General features: G+C 25.7%; 2 long non-coding RNA genes across 6 annotated transcripts in view; one reads left to right on the forward strand and one right to left on the reverse strand.

Moving 5' to 3' along the window:
* Nucleotides 1–4693: 4693 nt before the first annotated feature.
* Nucleotides 4694–11656, forward strand: LOC122507040. 3 transcript variants are annotated; one of them, XR_006302074.1, is made up of 5 exons: nucleotides 4694–4907; nucleotides 6181–6256; nucleotides 6639–6966; nucleotides 9515–9636; nucleotides 11531–11656. It is a non-coding gene; the product is annotated as an uncharacterized LOC122507040 (long non-coding RNA). The 3 variants fall into 3 exon arrangements; XR_006302077.1 differs by having other exon boundaries at nucleotides 9553–9636; XR_006302073.1 differs by lacking the exon at nucleotides 9515–9636 and having other exon boundaries at nucleotides 4699–4907; nucleotides 11531–11650.
* The window catches only part of LOC122507031, a 32496-nt gene continuing 14347 nt past the window's right edge, over nucleotides 9291–27439 (reverse strand). For all 3 annotated transcript variants that reach the window (XR_006302069.1, XR_006302072.1, XR_006302071.1), the window contains 5 exons: nucleotides 17437–17598; nucleotides 16755–16868; nucleotides 15433–15513; nucleotides 13945–14235; nucleotides 9291–9423 (listed from right to left, as the gene is read on the reverse strand). This is a non-coding gene — a long non-coding RNA (uncharacterized LOC122507031). The remainder of the gene's footprint in view (nucleotides 9424–13944; nucleotides 14236–15432; nucleotides 15514–16754; nucleotides 16869–17436; nucleotides 17599–27439) is intronic.

Raw genomic sequence — 27439 nt, forward strand, 5'->3', positions numbered from 1 at the left:
TTCAAGTGCCTTAAGAGACTTTAAAAAAATGGCGACGAGATATTGATGTAATCAATTGAAAATAAAGATGACAAATTACAAAGAAAATCTAATTTACAATTTTCTGTCATAAGCAAATCGAGAAAAAAAAATTTGTCATCTTTATTATCATCAATGATTAATCTACATTTTCTGCACTCGCATCGCACAATTAGGACTATAAACAATGATAAACCGTCATATCTTCGAAAAAAAATATTATAAATATATATTATAAGTGTACAGATAAAAAAGAAAATTTCTAGAAAAATCTTTGCAAATATTTCAATGATCAAAAATTTGACATTGAAATTTTCATCTATAAAAATTTTTCATCTCTAAACTACGCTAAAAAATAATTTAAGCAAATCTCAATTGTAAATATTTTTTTGTTTAAATTGGCAAAAATTAAGTGTAAAAACTGCTCGTTTCGGTGAATCGTTGTTTCATATAAATATATTTGCCTAAATAATTATAAATAACTATTGTAAATGATCGACAATTTTTTTTTTTTTTTGAAGTAAATAGGAAAATTCAACATATAAATTATAAATAATTATATTATAAATATTGTATACAGAAGACTCAAGTAAAGTTGAATATAAAAATTAGCAATTGAAAAAAAACGAAAATTGAATTCGTTCTAGAATTCAAAAAGAGAAAATGGAAAGAGTTTTTTTTTGAAAAAATGATTTTTTAAAGTAATAAAAAAAAATCCACATGTCACTCAAATCTACGAAAAAAACACTACTGAAGCATTGCAATAAAATAATGAAGGGAAAATATAAAAAAAAATGAATAAATAAATAGTAAAAAAAAACCGCTAGGGCCAGTATTTGTACCAATCTATTTATAGGAAAACAAGCACATATAGACATGATAATTGTATCTTAAACTGCGATAAAGCTCAAATGCTGAGTCACAAAAATAAAATTTTCTGGTGCTTTCCTATATATATTATAAGAAAAATCCATTAAAATCATCATTCAAATGCAATATTCATTTTTTATTTCCTCCATTTTAATTTGGAGGAATGAAAGCAGCACATTTAGCATTTTTCATCATATAAATAATAATAAATATATTTGTTCTTTACTGGGAAAAATAACAAGTAGTGGGTTAGATGTGGATACTGAAGTATGCGGGATATTATAAATAATTAAGTGTAAAGGTGACTTGGAATACTTTTTTCACTCTTCCTCTTTTATTTAATTTCCCGTTTTTTCAAATTATTCTTTTTTATTTATTGACAAAGAATTTTCCGAAAAAAAATTTTTTTATCTACTCTTTTTTTTAATTATTAATATTTTTAAAAATTTTTTATTAATAGACGAAAATTATTTCAGTTGAAAGAAAAAAGAATATTGTAATAAATAAAAGATAAATATAAATATAAATATAAATATAAATATAAATAATAAATAAAAATTATAAAGACATTATTTTTTTTATTAATAAATTGTTAATTAACTATTAATGACGAGAGCTGGTTAACAATTAAATAAAAGAGGAAAACAAGTGATTGACAATATTTTTAAGTCATCTTTTTATTACAATACGAAATATTCTAGTTGTAAATAGTATCTACTGATAGCTAACAAAATGAACGAATCAACAAGAAGGAGATGAAGAAATAAAAAAAATTTTATTTAAATATAAATTGGTTAATAAATTAAATAGTTTAATAAAATTCAGAAGTATCAAGTAATTTGATAAATTGCAAATAGTTAATTTTTTTAGTTTTTAAAATTATTTGAAATTATTAATTTTATTATTAATATTATAAATTGTAAAATTAATATAAGTAAATTACGCAACATAAATAACGAAAATATAATTAATTTAATAATTAAAAAAATTTAACTAATTTAACAAATTACAACAAAAAAATTAAAGTAATTGTAAAAATTGTTTATTTTTACATCTATTAAAAAAAATCCCCCTCTTGTTGGATCGAATGTTTTATTGGTTATCTCAATTAATAATTTTTTTTTCATCAATAAACAAAAGGGGCCAGTAATTTTTCTCGGATCTCGCACGAATTAAAAGGCGCGTGAATAAAAAAAATGGTTTTGTTCTCCAAAATGGAAAAACTAGTAGATATTTAAAAAATAGTTTTTTACTTAAAATATTGTTAATTTTTGAAATGAATTTCTTTTTGTCAATTTTATGTGTGCAAAGGAAAAAAAATTTAATTCACGCGCCATTATCTAATTCTTAAAAACAGCGAATAATATTCAATATTAATTAATAGCGATTACGTTCAATGTTATTAAAAATCGTAAATATTTATTAACGGATTATAATTCATTAATAAATATTAACGAAATTTAAAAATTTATTTTACTTATTATTTCTTTTTATTATTTTACTTATTATTACTTATTAGTTTTTTATTTATTACTACTTATTAGTATTTTATTTATTACTACTTACTAGTATTTTATCTATTACTATTTATTATTAATTATTATTATCGTTGACTTCAATCCTTAATTTATTATTATTATTTATTAAACAAATTAATGAAAATTTATACTGAAAAAAAATTGGTTTGTATAACCGATTACTTTTCTATTATCAAATAAATGTTTACTTGAATCAAATAAATTTTATCTGAGTCAATTAAATGGTATTTGCTTGAAATACTGGAATTGGTTCAAATAAAATTTATTTAATTTAAATAATCGTTTATGTAATCAAGGGTACCCGTTAAACTTGTAAAATAAATAAATAAATAAAAAAAATAAAAATTATTTTATTCAATTAAAGATAACATTTAATTAATATTAAAAAAATGGTAATAGTAAGAAGAAAGTAACAAATAAAATAGTAATAAATAAAATAAAGTAAAACTAATTAAATGTTTTGACCTATATAATAAAATTCGTTCAAATTTTTATTGTCCCATTTTGTAAATAAATTGAAAAAAGAAAAAATCCAGAAAATTCAAATTAATAATATTTTTATCACTTTTTACGACAAAAAAAAATTAGTTAATATATTCTATTGAACGTACTTTGATATTTATTAATATTGAATAAATTACGCTAAGACGATAAACGTATACCGATAATATATTACGACTTACTGCATAAATGAAGGCATTATTTTAGCTTTTTACGTTCATCTACATGTAATAAGAATTATTGTTAAAAAAAACACAGAAAATAAATAATAAATAAAAAAAATAGCCACATAACGGGCTATAGGAAAGGTCAGGTTCGTTGGCGGGTAGCAGTAATGATTTTTCTACATAGATTCATTTTTCTATAATTATTAAGCATAATAATTGTATCCATGTCGTTGTTACATTGCAAAACTGGTCAGAGATATGCGCCTCTCTGTCCAAAATAATTTATTTATTGCGTGAATAAGCGCCGTCTGTATATTTTGAGAGAAATACGAAAAAAATAGAGAGAAAGAGCGAGTGAGAAGATGGGCGAAAAAGAAAATGAAAAAAAATTGATATATTTATGCAAAAAAAAAAATAATATATCGCATGTGTGTATGTGTGTATGTCAACTTTTTCTATATGGAAATTCTGCATAAAAATGCATAAAAAAGTAAACGAAAAGAATGTATAAAGTATAGTTCGATGAAGGAGAAAATGACAACGACGCAAAGACGATTTGACGACCTTCACAGATTCGCATTTTCAGAATCGTATATATTGTATCATATATAATAGAGATAATGAAAAAAAATGAGATGTACGTGCGCATATGACACATTGTATGCATTAAAAAAAAATTGCTAAACAAGCACAAAAGTGCATTACTGCATAAGTGCGCGGTTCTTTTTATGCCAACAATCACGAATCATAATTGCGCATATAGGCACAAAACACCTTTTTTTCCCACCGATAATTTAACTATTATCGAGATTGGTTCAATATTTTTTTCTTCATTAGATATTATTATCATCCTCATTATATTACTACCACTCTCACTGGTACTATTATGTTTATTACAATATGTCGATAATTATTATATTATTATATTAATATATTCTTTCAACTATCGCTATTATTATTATTATTATTACTATTATGATCATTATTATAATAATAATACAATCATTATTATTATAATTATAGTTATTATTATAGTTATTATTATTATTATAATTATTATTATAGTTATTATTATTATTATAATTATTATTATAGTTATTATTATTGCTATTATTATTGCTATTATTATTATTATAATTATTATAATTATTATAATTATTATATTATTATTATTATTATTACTAATGTATTTGGCAGGGTTATGATATTAAAATTGAACGAAAAAATGAAATTTGTTGTCTGATCACTAGCGTTCACCTTACTAAAAAAATTATTAATACTGAATTATTAATAAATATAAAAAAAATAAAATAATTTTATTTTATTTATTTTTTCATAAATGTTATTCTTAAAATTGTAAACTTAAATAAATGAGGTAAAAAGAAAAAAGAAACAAATTCGTAAAATAAAATTATATTTAAATTTTTAAATATTCGATTTAATTTGTCACCCGGTAGACAAATTTTATATTTTCAAAATGTAAGAGAATTTAATTTTCAGCAATTTCAATATTTACAATGTTTATTGTTCTTGACCTTGCGGTATAAAAACAAAGGTTTACTTTATTTTCTCTATTCTTATTTTATAGAAACGTGTGCGCATTACAAGAAGAAAAATTTTGTCTGTTCTTGTCTTTTGATGACGGAAGTACCCGAAGAGTCCTGAAGAGTCAGTCGCCAGGCTGTAAAATGCGAGCCTCTCATTAACATATTGTGCCTCTTGGCGTCAAGTAGTCTTTTAAATAATTATTCATTTTTACAAATTTTGTGGCTGCAAATATTTTTTGGGAAAATTTTCTTCTTTTTCGAATTCGGTAAGTAAAATAATTTCTTAAATTATTAATTAGTTATTTAAATAATACCTAATTATATAAATAATAAGTGATGAAATAAATAAAAACAATTAATTAATATTTTAATTTAATAATTAAAGTAAATTAATAAAAAAAAATTATTTTCTTCGAATATTAAATATTAATATTAACTAAATAATTTTATAAATTAATTAACAATTATAATAAACACAAAAAATTAATAGAATTATTTATAAACTTTTTTTATTTTTGTAATAATAAAATTATCAATTATAAATAGAAATAAATAGATAAAATATAAATGAATTCGTATAAATTGATAATATTTAAAATTTTAAATGCTCGATTTAATTTTTGTCACCCGGTAGATAAATTTTGTATTTTCAAAATGTAAGAGAAATTAATTTTCATCAAATTTTGTTTTCGGTAAGTAATATAATATGAATATATTTTTTTAAATTATTAATTAGTTAATTAAATAATACCTAATTATGTAAATAATAAGTGATGAAATAAATAAAAAAAAAATTAATTAATATTATAATTTAATAATTGAAGTATATTAATAAAAAATTATTTTCTTCAAATATTAATATATTAATACTATTATTATTAACTAATTATTATTGATTAGATTAATTATTAATATTAACGAAATAATTTTATAAATTAATTAACAATTGCAATAAACACAGAAATCAAATACAATAATTTATAAACTTTTTTTAATTTGTTAATAATAAAACTATCAATTAATAATAGAAATAAATAGATAAAATATAAATGAATTCGTATAAATTGAAAATATTCAAATTTTTAAATGCTCACTGTAATTTGTCACCCGGTAGATAAATTTTGTATTTTCAAAATGTAAGAGAAATTAATTTTCATCAGATTTCAATATTAACATTGTTTATTGCCTTTGACCTTGCGGTACATAAACAATGATACAATTTGTTTGTCTTGTAAATTGCGAGCCTCTCATTAACATATTGTCCCTCTTAGTTTGAAGTAGTCTTCCAAATAATTAATAATTAATAAATTTTTAAAATTTACGAATTTGGGGGCAGCAGATATTTTTTCTCTTTTTCGAATTTAGTAAGTAAAGTAATATGAAATTATTTTCTTAAATTATTATTATTAATTAAAATTTGGATATAAATATTAAGCGATAAAATAGATAAAAAAAAAATTAATTAATATAATTTTTTTCTTGTTAAATAATTCGTCAGTATTAGAAAGAGAAGTAATCCCCTATTGTAAACAATTTCAGGTAACGACCCTCGGCATTGTTAAGAGAAATTGTTTTCGTTTCGTCCTTGTCTATCTTCACTTCTTCGACAATAAAAGTAAGAAATAATAATTTCCCCTTTATTTTCTTTTCTTCGCTGACAATTTTTGTCTTCAAGTTGAATAAGTTGGCCATAGAATCGCAGTTCGTTGGTCTCATTTGGTGGAAGAAATTGTTAAATTTTTCTTTTTATCAAATTAGTAAATTTAATTAATTTATTATTTTTATCATTTGACCATTTACTTTAAATTAAATATTTATTTATTTCATTTATTTTTATTGTTTGATTTATTTTGTAATACTTGTATGTTTATACATACTTGATTAAATATTATTTTAATTATTTCGATTATTTTAATAAATTTTAATAATTAATAATAATTATTTATGTATTTGTTTAAATATTTTCTTCTTTTCTAACTGACTTAACTTTTTTACAGAGATATTTTTGTTCAACAATCATCAGTAATAAATCCGAAAGAAAAAGAAGACTCAACAGTTCACCGAAGTGTTCCTCAGAAATGCCGGAAAATCTTAAAACTGAATTTAAGGTTTAGCTTTAAATGTATTAGATTAGTTTTCGTCGAGTGTGAAAAATATTTTTGTGTTGAAATTTATTTAGCTAGGTATTTTGTAACAAATTGTATTAGCCAGGAAATTAGAAAAGTAAGTTAATAGTTTTAAAGACAAAAAATAATTTTAATTGCACACAAGAGGAGCAACGCCATCGTCAACTTTACAGCACCTTTTTCTCACCGATGATTTGGGGTAAGTCTTGGAAATTAACTTTCATTTACCTTTATTACAGCCTACATCCAGGAAAATGTTTCATTTTTCTGCTAACCAATTCGTTTTTTAATTTCAATCTTTATTTTAAAAGTTAAATTAATTTAAATATATTCCCCTTGGAATTTTTTATGAAAAAAAACAGTTTTAAGAAAAAGAAATTTTATCTTCTAACTTTGTAAATATAAAATCACTAAATATATTAATTTTTTGTAAACAAATAAAATATAAATTAAATTACAATTAAAAGTAAATTTTAATTTTAATCTATTAAAAGAAAATTAATATTTCAGTAAATGCGTATTTTTATTTAATGAAACAGAATATCTTGGTGTAGATTTTAGTTTGAATTGTAGTTAGTAAGGTACCAATTACTGTGATTTTTTTAGAAGTATATTTACTTTGTAGTTTCTTAAAGATTTAAAACGTTTTCTAAACTTAACCTTTCAACGCCTCTTTAATAAAAGAATTTTTTTCTTAAAATTTTAATGTAATTGTAACAAAATTATTTAAATAAAACAATTTTTAATTAAATTTAAATTTAAAAATTTAAAAGAAAAAATACTAAACTATAATAAAAAAACCAAGAAAAAAATTTTTAATTTTATTAATTGAATAATTGTACTTATTACTTTCAATAGTAAGTATTTCTTATAGCTGAAATATCACAGTAATTGGTACATTTTGTTTATATATAATACTTACTGTTACCCAACTGGTAGTAGCGCTTGCGTCTGAGTACCAAGTCTAAATCCTTGTTTTCGTATAGAATTATTTTTCTGAACTATTTTGCTTAATAATTAATGATAGGAATTAAAGAAGTCAATAATATATGAATTGCTATTTTTTAATACAACATTTTATTTATCAATATATTAAATCATACAGTATTACATATTTTTTTATTCAAATTAAAATGTAAGCGCACGCAAGCCTACTATACAGAAAGGAGGAAATCTTTTAATCCCTGAAAATAAGTAACTTCAGGATGGTCGCAAAATTTGATTTACAAAATTCCCTGACTGATTTTTCTTTTTTCTGGACTAACGAATAAAATTTTGCACAACTAATTAAAAAGTTTATATTGTTTTTAGTAACAATTTCATTTATAAGGGAAACATAATATAAAGTCTAAACACAATAACTAAACATTCACTTGAGCACATTTTTTTAATTTGTAGTTTCTTTTCGATTAAATTTTTGTTTTCTGACTTTCGACTTTTAAGAATTTTTACAAATTCCCTAATTATTATTAAATTTAAAAATATAAATGTAAGTGTAAATATCTGACTCAGGGTGATCGAGATAATAAACTGTAGGGGAGTATAGTCGAGGTTGGACCACTGTCTAGGTAGGCCATTCGCGATATTTTGGACAGTTTACTAGTGCCACCTACGCGCATGCTTGACGAAGCTTGTCTTAGTGAAACCTAACTTTTTGTTCAATTACATTTTCGGAGAATCAAAAATTGTGTTTTCTGTGACGTCGGTACAAAAAAAGCTCAAAAAAAGTTTTGTGCATCATGTGAAAAATCATTAATAAAAAATAAAAGAGAAATTTAATCGTCAAAGCAAGCATGCAGAGCTTTTGTAGGACTCATGGTTGAAAGAAAAACAAAGTGAAAAATCGAATCCCGAAACGTATTTATTTCTTTATGGTTACAACAATTCGATAATGTTACTTTCTGTCAAGGTCAGTCACTTTGTGTTTAAAATGCGCAAAGATGAGGACGAGCTACTTCATTTGCAAAAACTGCAATTCTGAATAACTCATAATATATTTGATGATCTTATTAATATTTTTATTTAATTTTATTAATATTTCAGTGCAAAATTTTTTTTTATATATATTTATTTTTTTATATTGTTTATTTTTAATATTTTATTAAGTTACAAGCTGTAAACAATAAAAAATCAATTTTCCGTAACTCCAAACATGTTAGTTTTTAACGTTAATGCCCTTTGAATTTTAAACATGGACCGACTTTGACTGTAAGGACCAACCTGGACGACAAATTTTTTTTTTTTAATCTTAAACTTTTTGATTTTAAAACCAATCAATTTACTTTGTACAGAAAAAATTTTTCTATTAAACAGGACTTTCCAACAATATACTTCAATTGTCCAAATTCATTTTAAAAAAAAAGTTATAAACAAAAGTCAAAAGGTGGGCCGACCTCGACTATATTCACCTATAATTAGATTTCTGACAGTTAAAAGTTTCAATTAATACTACATATAAATTAGTTTATTACATTTCATTTATTATTTAACAGTTTATTATTTTTTCATAAAAGATTGTACAAAAGCATATTTGGTTCTAAGTCATAAATTTTTAGTACAAAAAAGAGAAAATCGTCATTAGTGGTTAAAAATCCTCCAGTTAGGTGATGAATCGATTTTCAGTTTTCTCCTCCTCCTAGTTTTTAATCTTATTATCCTGAAACAAAAAAAAAAGATTATTGAATTTCTTGGGTAACAGTAATAGTAATAACTATTACTATAAATTGTAATAGAGTATTTTTTTGTAGTGCAAATAAAGTGAAGTCGGCATCTCAATTTCTTGTAGGGAAAACGCACTTTACTTATTTTCTGGGGAGCAGGACAACTTCTTCCAGGAGTGGCAGGAATTGTTTTCCTCCTGGCAAAAAAGGTGAAGTGATCGTGTCTTTCCCTGGAGGGAACCGACTTGTTTTTTCTCCATTCTATGTATCAATTTATCATTTTATTTTCATTTAATTTCCTTATGAAAACACACTTCACTTATTTTCTGGGGAGTAGGACAATTTCTTCCAAGAGTGGCAGGAATTGTTTTACGCCTGGAAAATAAGAGGAAGTGATCATCTTATTTATTTCTCTGTGTATTTTCACTTCAGTCTCCTCTAGGGAAAACGCATTTTGCTTATTCTCTGGAGAATAGGACAGTTTCTCCCACTAGTGGTAAAAATTGACTTATTCCTGGCGAATAAGACGAAAGTGTCGTCTTCTTTCCCTGGAGGACCGACTAGATTTTCCAACTCAGTCGTTCACTGTCTCTTTGGTAAACGGCTGGGTTACCTGCTTCTCTCAACTATCTTTTTTTCTCTCTTTTTTCTTCTATCTTCTTTTTTTCTGTCTTCTTTTTTTCGGTCTTCTTTTTTTTCTGTCTTTTCAGTCTCCCCTAGGGAAAACGCTCTTTACTTATTCTCTGGGCAGTGGGGCAATTTACTTTACTCCTGGCGAATAAGGCAAAGTGTCGTCTTCTTTCCCTGAGGGACCGACTTCTCTATCTACCTAGTAGAGCTGATGTCACCTCTCCTTTGGAGGGACTCAGTCTCCCCTAGGGAAAACGCGCTTCTCTTATTCTTTAGGGAGTAGGGCAACTTCTTCCCCCCAAGTAGAAGTTGCTCTTGGGAGCAAGATGAAGTGTCGTATCTTTCCCTGGGGGACCGGCTAGTCTCTGTTGACCAATGGAAGAGCAGACATCAGTTCTCCCTCCCTTCCTTTTGGTGGAAAAGACTTGCAACAAGTCTTCTTTCCGAAGAAAGTCTTTCCACCAACTCAGTCCTTCACAGACTCCCTAGTGAAGGACTTGAGAATTTCCTCCTCCCTTACCTATCCCAGGGGAGAGTGTGACGACTTTCTCTCCCCACCTGGGAAACGAAGTCGTCCTCAAGGAGAGAAGTTGTCGACTTCACTCTCCTTGAGTAGGAAGAGAGAAAAGTCAGAAGTCGTCCTCAGAAAGGGGATGGCGACTTTCTCAATTCCAGAAGAAGTCGAACGGGTAAGAAGGTCACTGTGAATACCGATCTCTAAGAGATGAAAAAAAATTGACGTACACCCCCCCCTTTTTCTTTCTCAAGGAGAGAAGTTGTGGTGCTCCTCTCCTTGACTTCGACTTCTACTGAGAAGTGGAAAGTCTCCATTTCCAACTTCCCTAATCGAGGAGATCGAAGTCGGAAACTCTCTCCTCGAGGACGACTTTGTTTTCTCCAAAGTGGGAGATTTATCCCAAGTGGAAGAGAAAGTCGTAAAACTCTCCCACTTGGGAAACGACTTCTTTTTCTCCCTAGGGAGAGAGAGAAGTCGCCAACTTCCTCCTTTCCTGTTCCCTCCATTTCCTACTTCTCCTTCCACCAACAGAGAACTAACTCTCCATTGTAAGAGTAGGAAAGGGAGGGGATAGAAAAGTCGGAAAGAGTAGAAAAAAGGAGGGGAGGTTCAGGAATTAAAGGTTGGAAGGTGTTGGAGGAAAATTCGATTATTTAAATCAATCAGAAGTATTTTTAGCCACAATAATACAACATTTAATTTCAATTACTTTCAATCGAAATCAATGATGTATAATTATGACTGTTGTTCCTTCCAACTGATTCAAATTTAAAAATAAATATCATAAGGAATGAAGAGGAATTGAAGTTTCTTACTGGAAGACATTTTCAATTCTCCTTCTTCCTTAATTTTTCTCAACAAAAATAAAAGTACGTAAACTTTATGCGTGCCGTTCAATTAACAATAAAATTCTCTACCTGTTAATTATTAAACTTCGTCTATTTTCTGTTTTCTAGATGGTTCAAGTCTGATGCTACCTTTGGATCGACAACAGTTATTTTGTGTTAATTTAAGAAGAAAAAAGAATTACAAGAAAATGTACTTTTTTAAGAAGTAAAATAAAAGTTTTTTCTAAAATAAAATTTTTTTATTTTTAAGAATTGTACCAACAAATAAAACCTTTTTCCCTTTGTATATATAATTTTGCAAATTTTTTTCTTTGTTTTAAAAAATAGTGAATCATAAATAAATATCAAATAAATAATAGTACATTATGTAACAAGGGAGGTAAGTCCGAGTTTATGTGCCGAGGTTACCTCCCACACGCAGAGAGAAATTTTATTTAATCCAAATATATTTTATTTGAGTTAAATAAACTTATATTTCTCTCAGAACCAACTAGACTTTTTATTTGTTTCAAATAAAAATTTTATTCGACGTAAATAAAATATATTTGAGCTAAATACAATGTTATTTAAACCAAATAAAATTTATTTGAAACAAATATAAAGTCTAGTTGGTTCTGAGCCAAATATATCTTTTCTCTGGATACATGTTACATACTTTAGTTTATGCAACAAAGGCGTATTATGGTCACTATAGACTACCTGTGCTGGTGTTTGCTAAGTTCTCCCATGTAACCCACTGGTCCCATTATTACCCTAGGGTTATAATGGGTAATTTATTGACCTGCGAGCGGTCAATAAAGGTACAGGTAGATAAAGTGACCATAATACGCCTAAGTTACATAAAAGTTTTTTTCCTGAAATTTTACTGAATTTCGATAAAAATGAGATAAAAGGCCAAAACAGTAATTTTTCAAGAACTAGACTGTAAAACAATTTCATTAAATAATTTAAAAAGCATAAACTTTACGATACATGTATTAGTGCTCCCAGTAATAAATTAAAAATTCAAACTGAGTCTTTAAAATTTCACTTACATTTCAGTAAAACATAAGACAAGTGTTCGCCACATTTATACATTCATATTTACTGAATAGTTCGGCAAAACGTAAATTTATATTAACTGAACAGTTCGGTAAAGCGTATATTTAAAAATATACATATTTTAAATGAATATGGAAGTTTTAAATTATTAAATTAATTAATAGAAAATAATTCTTCGTGAAATATTAAATAATTACGTTTACGCCATTATATCCCAACTTTTATATTGAAAAATTCTATAAAATATAAGGAACAAATTTTCTCCGTGTACAAATAAATATAAATTTCAAAACTAGAAAATAAAAGAAAAAAATATAAAATGTGAATTAAATAATAAAATACACAATTAAAAGATGAATAACTTAAAAAAGAAATTAAGAAAAAAAATTTTAAAAAGTAATGAATAAAAAATTTAATTAAGAAAATGGAATTATTTAAATTTAAGAACAGAATATTTGAACTTAAAAATTTACAAAATTTGTAAAATATAACTTACAAGAAGGTTTAGTACTATTTTTTTGCAATTTCTGGAAATCTTTTTTTTGGCACGACGAAAGTACGCACTAATTTTTTTGTCAATAAAAATATATAATCTACTATGAGTTTTTAATGTTTCTAAAAATTGAGAAAATGATATTTCAATTTATTTTTAAACTTCAGAATATTAATTAAATTTTTATAATTATTTTTAAACTTTTAAATTCGAAATGTCAGAGAATTTCATTAAAAGTTAGAGAAATTTCTAAAAATTTATACAAAAATTAAAATTTTTTTGTGAATAAAAAATTTTTTTAATCTAACAAAACATAAAAAAAATTAATTATCGTTTGTTTCTATCATGAGACGTTAATTTATTGTTAAATATGTCAGTTACCACATTTTTGTCCCATGAAAGCAGAAATAAAATTAGTAAAAAGTCAGGGAATATTTTTTCAACCCTTGTTAGACACCCTGTTTAAATTAAATTGAAAAAGCGAGAGTAAATTTTGAAATTCTAAATCAAATGAATTTATTAATGTAATTTATAATTTTATAACTCTACATCGAAAATTTCTCAATTTTTGGAAACAAGTGTCATTAGTGCACAATAAATACTAACTACTGTTTAAACTAAAACCTACACCCAGCTGTTTTTCATTAAAAGCAGATTCTTTAAATATTGTTTTCAATAAAATTATATGTCGAATTTTTAATACTTCTGATAATGAATATTTTTCATTCAAGACAATAGGTTTTATTTGACTCATATTTAGAGAGTGATTAGAATAATTTTTATTCAAAATGCACCAAAATGGCGCTTTCAAATAGCAGACGACAGGGAGAAAACTTTTTTCATTGAATACAATTTTTAATTTCAAAACCTTTTTAAGTGGAAAATTTTCTTAAAGTAAAGAATAAAGTTACTAGATTTTTTTTATTCAATAAAACATTCTCTGGGTGTAGGATAGGATAACTATAATAAAATATTATTTTTGACTTACCCCTTAATGTTGAGATAAAGTTGACGCCGGATGTTGAATTCTCTTGAAGAAAAAACAATGTTTTCTGCTTAAAACTACTTACACATACTTCGATCATTTCCTAGCTAATACAATTACATTTTTTTAGTTTCAAAATCCCTAGCTAAGTAATAATTTTTCCTAATACAATAAAAGCTAAATACTTCATGAGATATCGAAGATTTTAAAACATTTTTCAATCACGCGATGGTATCTCCTTTTGACTCTTGTTTCGTTGTCGACTTCTCTTTGATGACTCAAAGAAATATGTCTCTGCAAAAAAATGTAAGTTGAAGAAAAATGTAAATAAATTGTTAAAATTAATTCCTACGTTTAAAATTTTTTTAATTGCTGACACAAAATATTATTTATTAAAACAAACTACACGTTTGATTCAAGAAAGAAATGTTAGCAAATAATTGACGTAATTATTTATTAATAAATCACATTAGTATTATTTTAAAAATTATTGTTTACTGTATAAATAAATAATAAATTAAATTAAAACATGTTAGTGAAACAAAAAACATAATTTGTAGCTTCAATTGTTGATAGTCTAATTAATATTATAGGTTATCAATAAATATTTCTGAGTATGAAAAAAATTATAACCAGTAATTACTGCTTAAAATAATGTACAGCAGTGGACATTAATATTTAAAAAATAAAAAATTTATAGAAAATGTCAAATTTAAGACAAATCTATGGGAACGTCCTTAATTTTTTTTGAACGAAGTAAATATTTATAATTATTTTAAAAATTTATAACCAGTAATTAACGTATAAAAGAAGGTACAGCACTAGACATTAATATTTGAAAAATAAAAAATTTAAGTAAAATATCTAATATAGGGCAAATCTATTGGATGGGGAAAGTCCTTAATTTTTTTGTAAACTAAGTAAATATTTCTGAGTATGAAAAAAATTATAACCAGTAATTTCTGCTTAAATTAAGGTACAGCTGGGGACATTAATATTTGAAAAATAGAAAATTTACAGGAAAAAAATGAATTTTATTATTATATTTTTATTGAATTATTTTATTTTTGTTTTTATTATTTATTAATAAAAAAATTAAATAATGAAAACTCAAATATTTTAAATTTATTTTCTAACAGATTTAAATTTAAACTAATATAATATAAAAAAAATGTTTTTCCTTGATTGAAAGTTTTGTTTTTAAAGACTTTTTTATTGGGAACATAAATTAAAGAATTTTATTTAGATTAATTTTATAAAAGTGAAGAATAAAGTAAATAGATTTTTTTAATTAAGTAAAAGATTTTCTGAGTTTAGAATAAGATAAAGTATAATAATGATAAAGTATAAGTATTATTTAAATAATTATTGTTTACTATATGTGCAAATAAATAATTGATTAATTTAAAACATATTATTAAAACAAAAACTAAATAATTTGTAGATACAATTATTATAAGTCTAAATAATATTAATAGTTTTGGTACTTACTCATTATGAAGAATGACCAGAGTATTCAATACGAATTCCTTTCTTCAAAAATGTGTCGTAGATTGGAAACTCTTGCATATCCTATTCGACAGATAAAATTTTATATTCTTTGTTTTTGAGGCGCTTATTTATTGTTTAAATAATTGATTTCTTTCGAAAAATTTTTTAAAAAATTGTATTTCAAATAAGTGAATATCTGTGAAAATTTTATTATTCTAATTGAATTTTTGCGAAGACTTTTATTAAATTAAAAAAATTGCATTCTTTTGAGTATCTTTATTGAAATTTTAGATTTAGAAAGTATTTTAATATCAGCGAAGAATTTAATTATTTGTTAAAATAATTTAACTCTTGGGAAAATTTTTCCAAAAATTTTTAAAAATACAAGTGGAATTGTTTCAGAGAATTTGATATATTTTATTAAGTAGTTACAAAATTATAATACTGTTTGTAAGAACATACAGCAGTGAATATTAATGTTTTAAAAATGAAAATTTCAGAAAAAAGTCTAATTTACAAGAAAAAGGTTGGTAGGAAACATTCTTAAATTATTTTATTACTCAGTATATATTTCTAAGTAAGAAAAAAAATTATAAACAGTAATTACTGTTTGTAAGAACGTACAGCAGTGGACATGAATTAAATTAAAATAAAAATTTTAGAAAAAATATAATTTAAAACAAATCTTTTCTAAAACTCTGCAATTTTTTACAAACTTAGTATATATTTTTTTAAATATTAAAAAAATTATAAACAGTAACTACTGGTTGTAAGAACTTACAGCAATGGACATTAATGGCTGGAAAATTAGTATTTTTGGAAGAAAGTTTTATTTAAAAGATATCGAGAGGGTGGAAAAACTTCTTAATTTTTTTATGAACTTTGCTAGGTAATGTTTTTGAGTATGAAAAAAAAAATAAAAATAGTAATTATTGTTTATATTAATGTACAGTAGTTCACAATAAAATTGCAAATTAATATTTTTGATAAAAGTTTAATTTAAAAGAAATCTGCGGGATAGAACTATTTTGTAATCTTTTTATTTTTTTAGGAGGAATGTTGCGCCATTTTTAAGTAAAAGATTAAAAATGTAAGACTTTCTTTTAACTATTTGAGATATTTGAAAAAACAGTAGGTTTTTGCCTTAAAAAATAGAAAGAATATTCTATGCTGTTTTTTTAAAAATTATTTTTGCATTTTAATCTTTACCAATTTTAAAGTTTTCATTTTATTAAAAAAAATTTTTATTTTGAAATTTTACTTCTTAATTTTTTTTTTATTTTTAAATGTGAAAATAAAATATTGGTATATCTTTGACTTACTTTGGTGAACTCAGCTTTTGAAGATTTCCGGTCAATTTCGAGTCATGCTTCGGTATTTTATTGAGTCCTTACTCTGTCGACTTCTTATTAAAGACTGCTAAATAAAATACGTTTCTGAAAATAAAATTTTAGTTTATCAGACGTGAATTTAAAAAAATAATACTATTATTGAATTTTATTTTATTTAACACACGCTATGGAAAATTCAGGTAGAAGGCGAAAACTTTCCATAGGAAAATAAAAGGAGAAAGAGCTCAATTTTAATTTTGTACTTTTATTGTTCTTAAAGTAAGGGTAGACAAGGACGAAAAGAAAACAGTTTCTCTTAACACTGCCAAGGGACATTATTTTTCTTGTTTACAATAGGGGATTAACTTCCCTTTCTATTTGAAAGGCAATAAAATATTGAAATTAATAATTTTCAAAATTTTCTGTAATTTTTCTCTTAATCAGGCCATATAAAATATTCAAACTAACTTAACAAAAAATAAATAAAATTTTATTACATACATCTCATTCTTTCGAGAAAAGGTGAAAGAGGTAACTTTTTTTTAAGAGGAAAGAGTTGATTTTCTCTTTTGGTAAAACAGAAAAAATAAAATACTTTTGTGGAAAATTTGAGAAAGATTTTAGAGAGCAAGGGACTATAATGTTCCGAATGTAGGAAGTAATAATGACTTACTCATTTTTAGTGAAATTGTGATGCGACAAAGCTCATAATAATAGGTGACCAAGTATCTTTTCACATTGCATGTTGACGCCTTGCTGATTGTTTGTTTCTCCTTCGACATCTCATTAACGACTGTGAAATATATCAACACTTGATGATAGATGCGTAACGTCCCTGCAAAAGAAAATTTTTTTTTATTAGAAAAAGAGGGAAAAGTATGAATGACCTTTTTTTAGGGGAAAAAATTTAGGAAGTAAAAAATTTTAATTCAAGAAAGAAATTCTTGAAATTTACTATTTTGGTAAACAATTTAGTATAGTTAGTTACTAATGAAAAAAAAATTATTTACTTATTTTTTTGATAAAAGAAACAAGAGAAACGAAACTGTACACATAATGTTGAGTATCGTCCTATTTGTAAGTATATATATTTGCGAGTAAATCAGAACTTATGCTAGCAAGCAACAAACACATGCTGTTGATTTAGGGCTTTTAGACGGCGTAGCACAGTGAAACTAGACTAATGCCGACATTATTATTATTATTATACAACTTCTGAAATATGAAATCTTGCTTTCCTGCGTTTAAAACGAAGATGAAGACGAGGAACTTGACTCTATATTGTATATGGGGGAATTCGGTGTGGATATACCAATTCCGTTGGCAATTTATAACAACTGAATTGCAAGGGCTTTTGCCATCAGACACTTATTCAGAGGGTATGATACTACTTTAACTGCCTTTAGAGTACGAAACATTCTCTGCAATATAATTCAGGGCACAGGGAGCTTGTTTCTCAGTGATAAACACCCGCGTGTAATTCAGAAACGAGATTCGACTCACGGCAGCTAGCAGTAGTTGCAGTAGTAGCAGCAAACAACTCATTCGTTTAAAATAAATAATGATATTTCACCCTCACTACATAGTCACGATCAAATATATATGTGCATTCACACGCTATAAATATCAATCAATTTTTTTAATTACACTCTTCGTAATTTATTATACAAACAAACATTTTTTTCAAATTAATTATGTACAATTTTGAATTAAGTTTTCATTGAGTCATTTAAATTTAATGCCTATTTTAAAATTTAATCAAAATTATTTAATTTCTATTATATATACTAAATAGTTTAATTATAATGCTCTGACATGCAATATTAATAAACAAAAAACTGAGTCGAGAAATAATTAACTAAGTGATTATTTAATTTATATAACTAGCAACAATTCGCGCGCGGCTGACTTCTCACTCACTTTTTTAAAATATAATTGGAAATTTTAAAAATAATAGAACGGAAAATTTTAAATTCAATTTTTTTATAAAAACAAAATATGAATTGGAATTTATAGTTTTAATATTATTATAGTTATAATTATATATTGCGACATTGGGAAATCAGGGAAAAGTCATAAAAAGTAACCATAGCCGGTAATCAGCAGAAGATAAAGAATTATTTTTTGAGCGAACTTTATCTTCTGTATACTAATAATTGTTAGTCACAAAATTTTTTACTGATCCCAAACTATTGCTAGAACAATTACAATTAATATCTCCGTCATAAAAATTAATTTAATTCACAATTTATAAAAAGTAACCACAGCCGATAATCAGCAGAAGATGAAAAATTATTTATTGAGCGAACTTCATCTTCTGTTTACTAACAACTGTTAGTCACAAAATTTTTTTCTGGTCCCAAACTATTGCTGGAACAATTACAATTAATATCTAAGTCATAAAAATTAATTTAATACACAATTTATAAAAAGTAACCACAGCCGATAATCAGCAGAAGACAAAAAATTATTTTTTGAGCGAACTTTATCTTCTGTTTACTAACAATTGTTAGTCACAAAATTTTCTACTGGTCCCAAACTATTGCTAGAATAATTCAAAAGAATATTTATGAGAAACTTCAGGACAGAGCCATATTTTAATTATGATGAAATTAACTTTTTTAAACGAAGAAAATTTTGTGCATTATCTCAAAATACAAATCTCACCCATTTAACCACATTCAACAAATATGTTTAATACGAAAAATATGTAATTTGTACAATTTTTTATCTATCTCTCCCTCTAGTCACCCTCACCCGTCACTGTCTATTGTGTCTACTTGAAATGCAGTTGTTTTAAAGATTCAAACGCACATAATGTGAAACTAAAAAAAAGTCGCTTGAAAGAAAATGAATTCAATTTACTTGCGACACTTCTTCGGTGGGATAAAAAGAAAAAAATAAATAAAGAAACAAGGAGGAAAACTTGTGATACGTGTCCCATAGTAAATAGTCGTTCCCCCATATATACACGTATTTCAAGGAGCCCCATAGAATTTACAATGTTGCAGATGTTAATTGAAAGGCGTCCTCTTTCTCGCAATACAACTCGAAGAGAAAACACAGTAAAAGGTAAAGTGGATGGATAAAGTAAGCATTCGAAGAGAGAAAGAGAGGGAGACAGAGAGGGAGGAGAGGGGAATTTGTAAACTCGTACAAATATGGCAAATCAAAGAAAAAACTTGCCCGTGTTAGCACTTCAGGCTCATTCACACACCATGTGTGACGAACGGCAATTAATAATTACCACATTCTGCGAAAAGAAATGTCTTCTGAACTAATTCTATAGTCTGTAGAGTTCGACAAAAAGAGAAAAAAAAGGAAAGAGGAGAGAAAAAAACCGAATACGATTCACGAAACAAGTATAAACACAGCTGGAAATAAATAACTATATATATATATATATAAACTCCTCAGGTACCATATTGAGAGAAAAATTTTTGAGGTAAAAAAAATTTCGTTTACTTGCTTTCAAATTGCTTGACATAAAATGAAAATTGTAATTTTTTACTTCAACACCTATATCAGTTTTATTCCTTTTAAGAGATATTTTTATGAAAATTTTTCAGGGTTGACACAAAAATTTAATTTTGTTTTTCCCTGATTTTCAGACAAAATATCCTTTCGTAGAAATTAAAATTCTTCAAAACATTCAAATTCAAACCTTTTGAAATTCAATAACTGATTAAAATATTTTTGCAAAACATGAAGCAATGGATCACTCCCGAGTCAAGTGCTCGATTTCTTCATATTTTCTAAAAATTAAAGATGACCGAGTGATAGAATCATTATTTTATATCATAAGAATATTATTACTGTAACTCCTTCAAAATTATTTTCATCATTTCAATTCGATTATTATTTTCTACAATTTTTAAATAAATTTCTTCTTTAGATCGATTATTTTTAATAATTTTTGAAAAAGTTCTTCTTTTCTTGAAAGTGTTCAAACCCATTTGTCTACACTTCAATTTTACGTGAAATTTCGATTCTTCAAAAATTCTTTAATTAAATATACATTAGAAAATAAAAACTTGAAATAATTTAAAAAAAATTTTTATTAAGGTTTTTGAAAAAACTTAGTTCCATAGAATTTTTAATTAAAAATATAAAAAATTCAGATTTTCAAAGATTTTAATGCGAAACCTTTACAAAATCCAATTATTTCTAAAAATTGCAATTATTAGTAAATTTTCCAAAATTCAATAATTATCTAAAATTTTAACTGATATTAATTTTTTAATCAATTTTTATTAGAAAATTCTACAATAATTCAATAATTAAAATACAAGCATAAATAATTTATTGAATAAGTGAATGTTTCTTAGAATTGATTTTTTATACAGAATTTTATTTAAATAATTGAATTCTTTTAGAAAGTATTGACGCAACATTGATCTTTAAATGTTTTAAATATTTCGTTGAGATCAAAGTAAAACTTTTGGGGCGCATGATTATTCCCCAAATGTCATTTTTCCGAAATGTCATTTTACCGAACTGCACTTTTGCGAATACTCATTTTTGCGAAAAGCCAATTTTGCGAAATGTCACTTTTGCGAATTGTCATTTTTTCGAAAAGCTATTTTTGCGAATTGTCATTTTTGCGAATCGCCATTTTTACGAATTGTCAATTTTCCGAAAAGTCATTTTTACGAATCGACATTTTTACGAATTGTCAATTTTCCGAAAAGTCATTTTTGCGAATTGTCATTTTTACGAAAAGACATTTTTGCGAAAAGTCATTTTTACGAATTGCCATTTTTGCGAATTGTCACTTTTGCGAATCGCTATTTTTACGAATCGTCATTTTTACGAATTGTCATTTTCGCGAAAAGTCATTTTTGCGAATCGTTATTTTTACGAATTGTCAATTTTTCGAAAAGTCATTTTAGCGAATTGTCATTTTTGCGAAAAATACAATAGTGAATTTATAGACCTACAAGTTTTCTATTGTATTTTTCGCAAAAATGACAATTCGCAAAAATGACTTTTCGGAAATTTGACAATTCGTAAAAATGTCGATTCGCAAAAATGACTTTTCGGAAAATTGACAAATCGTAAAAATGGCGATTCGTAAAAATAGCGATTCGCAAAAGTGACAAATCGCAAAAATAACATTTCTTAAAAATGACAATTCGCAAAAATGGCAATTCGTAAAAATGACTTTTCGCAAAAATGGCTTTTCGCAAAAATGACATTTCACAAAAATGTCTTTTCGTAAAAATGACAATTCGCAAAAATGAGTTTTCGAAAAATTGACAAATCGTAAAAATGTCGATTCGCAAAAATGACTTTTCGGAAAATTGACAATTCGTAAAAATGGCCATTCGCAAAAATGACAATTCACAAAAATAGCTTTTCGCAAAAATGACAATTCGCAAAAGTGACATTTCGCAAAATTGGCTTTTCGCAAAAATGACAATTCGCAAAAGTGCAGTTCGGTAAAATGACATTTCGGAAAAATGACATTTGGGGAATAATCATGCGTCCCAAACTTTTGGACATTTGGGAATCCAAAAAAATCGCTGTATTTTTTAAATATGCTTAAAAACGATTTGTTATCAAAAAAGTTATTTTTAATAATACCACGTGTGAAATTATCACGATCGACTTGATACATAAAGTGTACATTATAGACGTCGAGTGAGTTATAAAGATTCACGTTCGATAAACTTGTAGCCGGCACCAAAGACCTCTAATTCATTAATATCCGCACGCCGGATATTAATTCACTTGGCGTAATTGCAGTTGTACGCGTAGCAGCTTAAAACTATAACTTCCCTATAGTTTGGCCGAGCTAATGTGTAATATGCGATTAGAAATGAAAAAAAAGGAATGAAGAAAATCTAACGCCTGGACAAATTAGCAGTCTAGTACAACGTTGGATTATTGAATTTGATGGAGTAAATATCGTGTAACGCTTATATGGCTTGATCAAAGGTTATTAAATGACCAATAAAAGATAAACAGACTCTTTGCGCTCCATCGAACGTAGAAATATTATATGTATAATTACAAGTCGCGAGCTGCTTCCCAGGCGGGAAAATAAGAATTTATTTTTACATTATTTATTTACACTTAGGGGAAGTAATTTATTTCGCACTGAACGAAACTGTTGAATTAACCCATTTTATTTGCTTCAATAAAACAGTTTTGCTGATTCAAATAAAAAGACTTGAAATTAAGAATTAACACCTTTACTATTTGAGAAAAATGTACCATAATTGTCCAAAAATTTCCAGCAGAATCTGTTCAACGAATTTTCCTGAAAAGTAATTGACTTCCTGAGAAGAATTATTTTATTATTTATAAAAATAATTAAATTTTGGAATATTTTAAGTTCTAAAAAAATTTTTTTTAATTCCTATAGGATCTATCTGTGTGGATAATCCGTTGGTTTTTGAGATGATAATGAGACAAATTTCTCATAACCTTGATTTCCCAGCTATTCACCGAGGGCAGTGTGAACACAATCACTATATCGTTTGCAATCTACCTTTCTATCTAAGTCGTGCCAGTGAACTGATTTCTGACTGTATTGTGCAATTAAATTTGTAGCGTAACCTTGGCTAAAAACTCATGACAACGTCACGTTAATTACCTTCCCGATTTAATTCTTTTTTTCCCCTGTCATTTTTTAACATTCGCAAATATACATTTCCACGCGGGAATATATTTTGTTGTTTCTACATTTGGCATCGATTAACAGATATATTCCAATGAAACTATTTGCAAGTTGAGGATTTATTTTATGCGTTCCTTTATACATCAAATGGTTAATTAAACTCAAGAGCGATTATAAATTTCTTACTGCAATAGTCTATATAGATTATAAAGTAAAGTATTATAAAATAAAATACTAAATCAATAAATAAACCCGCACAGTTTTCTTGAAAGTTTCAAATTGATACCAAATTAAATCAAATTGATACTAAAAATTTGGCTCAATTTTTTATTTAATACACATTTTTGTTATTGTTATTTATTATTATTTTTTTGTTAAGTGTAAAAAAGTACTTGAGAAATTTTTCCTTAGTTTTCAAACGTATTCACGAAAAAATTGTTGTTGCTTTATTTTGTTTATTTATTAGTTGTATGGTATAGAGAATATTTTTTTCTGATTATCATGAAACATTCTGGGAAGTCAATAAAGTTACGCCAATAAAAGCATGTGACAACGACATACGTTGGTATGTCACATCGTAAAATTTTTTTCCTTTTTTCACCAATAAATCCGATAGTTTTCCATTAGAAGATCATTGATCCGACAAAATACCGCAAGTACTTGTTTTACAAAATTTAAAAGTATAAAACATGACGTATACGATAGCAATAACGTTTCAGTCTTTCGTGTACATATATATGTGAAAAACAGGAATAAACTGTTTTGTTACAGAAAAGGAAAAGGTATTATTGTACCTTTTTTAAATTCAGATAGACGTTTGTTTAATAAAAATGCTATTAATCGGAATTTTTGTTTTTTCGAAATTTTATTTATCAAATGGTACCTTTGATATTTATCACACTCCAATTTTGCAAATATATTGTAAATTGTTTCCACGGACATGAAAAAAAGGAATAAATTAATTTTTAACACTTTTACAGTAAAAGCGATATAAAAATTTAAATACATTTTTTATTTGATCGACATTTTGGTATCAGATTCATACAGTTTAGTATCAATTTGATACTTTCAAGAAAACTGTGTTGGCGTTCTCAAGTGAAGTAATTAAACCACCATTTCATCCCTCAGAAACTTTTTTATAATTAAAAATAGATTATTGGGAGAAAGACTGAATAAACTAATTTTTTGAATTCCTAATAAAATGTGACTCTATGTAAAATTCATTTTTTACCAATTATTAAATTAACATTCTTTAAAAATTCATTTTTTTTTGTAAACCTCTACTTAAATTCTTTAATAAATTTAAATGTTTACAATTCATTTTCATAATACTCCAATTAATTTGATAATCCTTATTAAAATTCTTTTTTAAAGTTAAGTATCTTCGAAAAATTGAATTAAAATTTTTCAAAGTTAATTTTTTCTGAGAAATTCAATAGTTATAAAATAAAATCGATCAGAAAATAATTTGATCCTATTTGAATTTTTATTTTTCTTAAAAATTGGTAGCTTTAGAAATGCGTACTTTTGTGGAAAATTTGTTTATGAATCCGCAAAAAAATTGCCAAATTGGAAAATTAAGTTTTATAATTTTTATATACATGAAAAATAAAAAATGTTAAAAAAATTAGGTTCTAAAATTATTCAGAAAAATAAACAAATTAATTTTCAATTAAGAAAATTGAATAATTATTTTTTACCATTTTGGTGGACATTTTTTTCAAAATTGCTCATATTTGCTTGAAATTTTTTACTCGGAGTTTTTAAGAGTTGACATTTTGATTTTCGAAAATCTGACTTCAGATATAATCAGCGACCCTAAAAAATCCCGAGTAACAAATTTTATACAAATTTGAGCAATTTTGAAAAAAAATGTCCGCCATCTTGGAACCGACATTTTGAATTTTGAAAATCTGACTTTAGATTCGTAATCAGCGACCCAAAAAAAAACCCCGAGTAACAAGTTTCAATATAATTCACTGGCTGGGTTTCCCGGGGACACGAAAAGGTTAACTTCTTCAAAAATATTTTTGAACGCCAAAAACTAGAATTTTTTCAGTACATTTGATAAAATTTCCCGACATTTCTCTGACTTGAGGCAACCCTTCATATTATTGTTTTATAAATTATTTTAAAATATTATTTTTGCAATATTGTCTCAATATTTGTTTGCAATGCTGTCAAATTTCCATGCAACGTTGCATCAATGGGAAAATAATCAATACTGCAGAAACATTGCAGAGTAATATTGACAACATTACAATTTAATATTGACACAATATTGTTGACTAGCTGTCGTACCCGTCTTCGACGGGTTTTAGTTTCTACTAATATATTTGAACAGGTGTCTACCAATCAGGAATTTAATTTGACTGGGAAAAACTAATAATTAGTTCCTATTAATGTATTAAAAATTAATCCTAATTTTCCACCAAGTAGGCCCCATGTTACGACTGCTAAAATCTAAAATAAGACCTATATTGTAGGCTGAAAGTAGGTCTTAGATTTTGACAAATAAATATATTACATCAATAGAAATTAAAGCAAAAAGCAATTTCTCAAAAGGATTTAATGTAATAAAACTTTTTTTAATTTAAAATAAGATGCAATAATAAATAATGCAATGTAATGCAATGCAATGTACAGACAAAAATCTGATCTTATTTATAAAGATATTCCGTATTTTATATTCCGTATTATTGCGTATTATTCTGTATTATTCCGTATTATTGCGTAATATCGCGTATTATTTTGTATTATTCCGTATTATGGCGTATTACTTTGTATTATTCCGTATTACCGCGTATTACTGCGTATTATTCCGTATTATTCCGTATTATTGCGTATTACTGCGTATTATCGCGTATTATTCCGTATTATGGCGTATTACTTTGTATTATTGCGTATTATTCCGTATTATTGCGTATTACTGCGTATTATCGCGCATTATTCCGTATTATGACGTATTACTTTGTATTATTGCGTATTATTCCGTATTATCGCGTATTACTACGTATTATTCCGTATTATTGCGTATTATTGCGTATTATCGCGTATTATTCCGTATTATGGCGTATTACTTTGTATTATTGCGTATTATTCCGTATTATTTTGTATTACTGCGTATTATTCCGTATTATCGCGTATTACTGCGTATTATTCTGTATTATTCTGCATTATTGTGTATTATCGCGTATTATTCTGTATTATTGCGTATTATCGCGTATTATTCTGCATTATTGCGTATTATTCCGTATTATTCCATATTTTTTGTATGTTTCCGTATTATTTCGTGTTATTTCGTATTTTTCGGTATGTTTCTGTATTATTTCGTGTTATTTCGTATTTTTCCGTATTATCGCATATTATTCTGTATTATTCCGTATTATCGCGATTTTTCTGTATTTTTCCGTATGCTTCTGTATTATTTCGTGTTATTTCGTATTTTTCCGTATTATCGCATATTATTCTGTATTATTCCGTATTATCGCCATTTTTCTGTATTATCGCGTATTATTCTGTATTATTTCGTATTATTGCGTATTATCGCGCATTTTTCCGTATTATCGTGTATTATTCCGTATTATTCAATGTTTTTTCGTATGTTTCCGTATTATTCCGTATTATTTCGTGTTATTTCGTATTTTTACTTATTATTCTGTAGTATTCTGTTATTATTGGGTATTATTTCGTATTATTCCGTTTTATTGCGTCTTTTTCCGTATTATTCCATATTTTTTCATATTTTTTCGTATTATTCCGTATTTTTTTTTTATTTATAAAAACAATTGGGTTTTTTATAATTTTACTTTTTATTATTTACTAGCTGTCGTAACCGTCTTCGACGGGTTTTAGTTTCTACTAATATATTTGATCAGGTGTCTACCAATCGGGAATTTAATTTGACTTGGCAAAACTAATAATTAGTTACCATTAACTATTTCATTAGGAAAATATTACAATTTGAATCAGTAAATAACTTTTTCTATCAAATACTATTTTTAACAAATTCAGATTTACAGAACAGTATTTGTCATTTTGTAGTACTTTA

The sequence above is a fragment of the Leptopilina heterotoma genome, unplaced genomic scaffold (genome assembly GCF_015476425.1).
Source record: "Leptopilina heterotoma isolate Lh14 unplaced genomic scaffold, ASM1547642v1 Lhet_114, whole genome shotgun sequence".
Classification (NCBI taxonomy): Eukaryota; Metazoa; Arthropoda; class Insecta; order Hymenoptera; family Figitidae; genus Leptopilina; species Leptopilina heterotoma.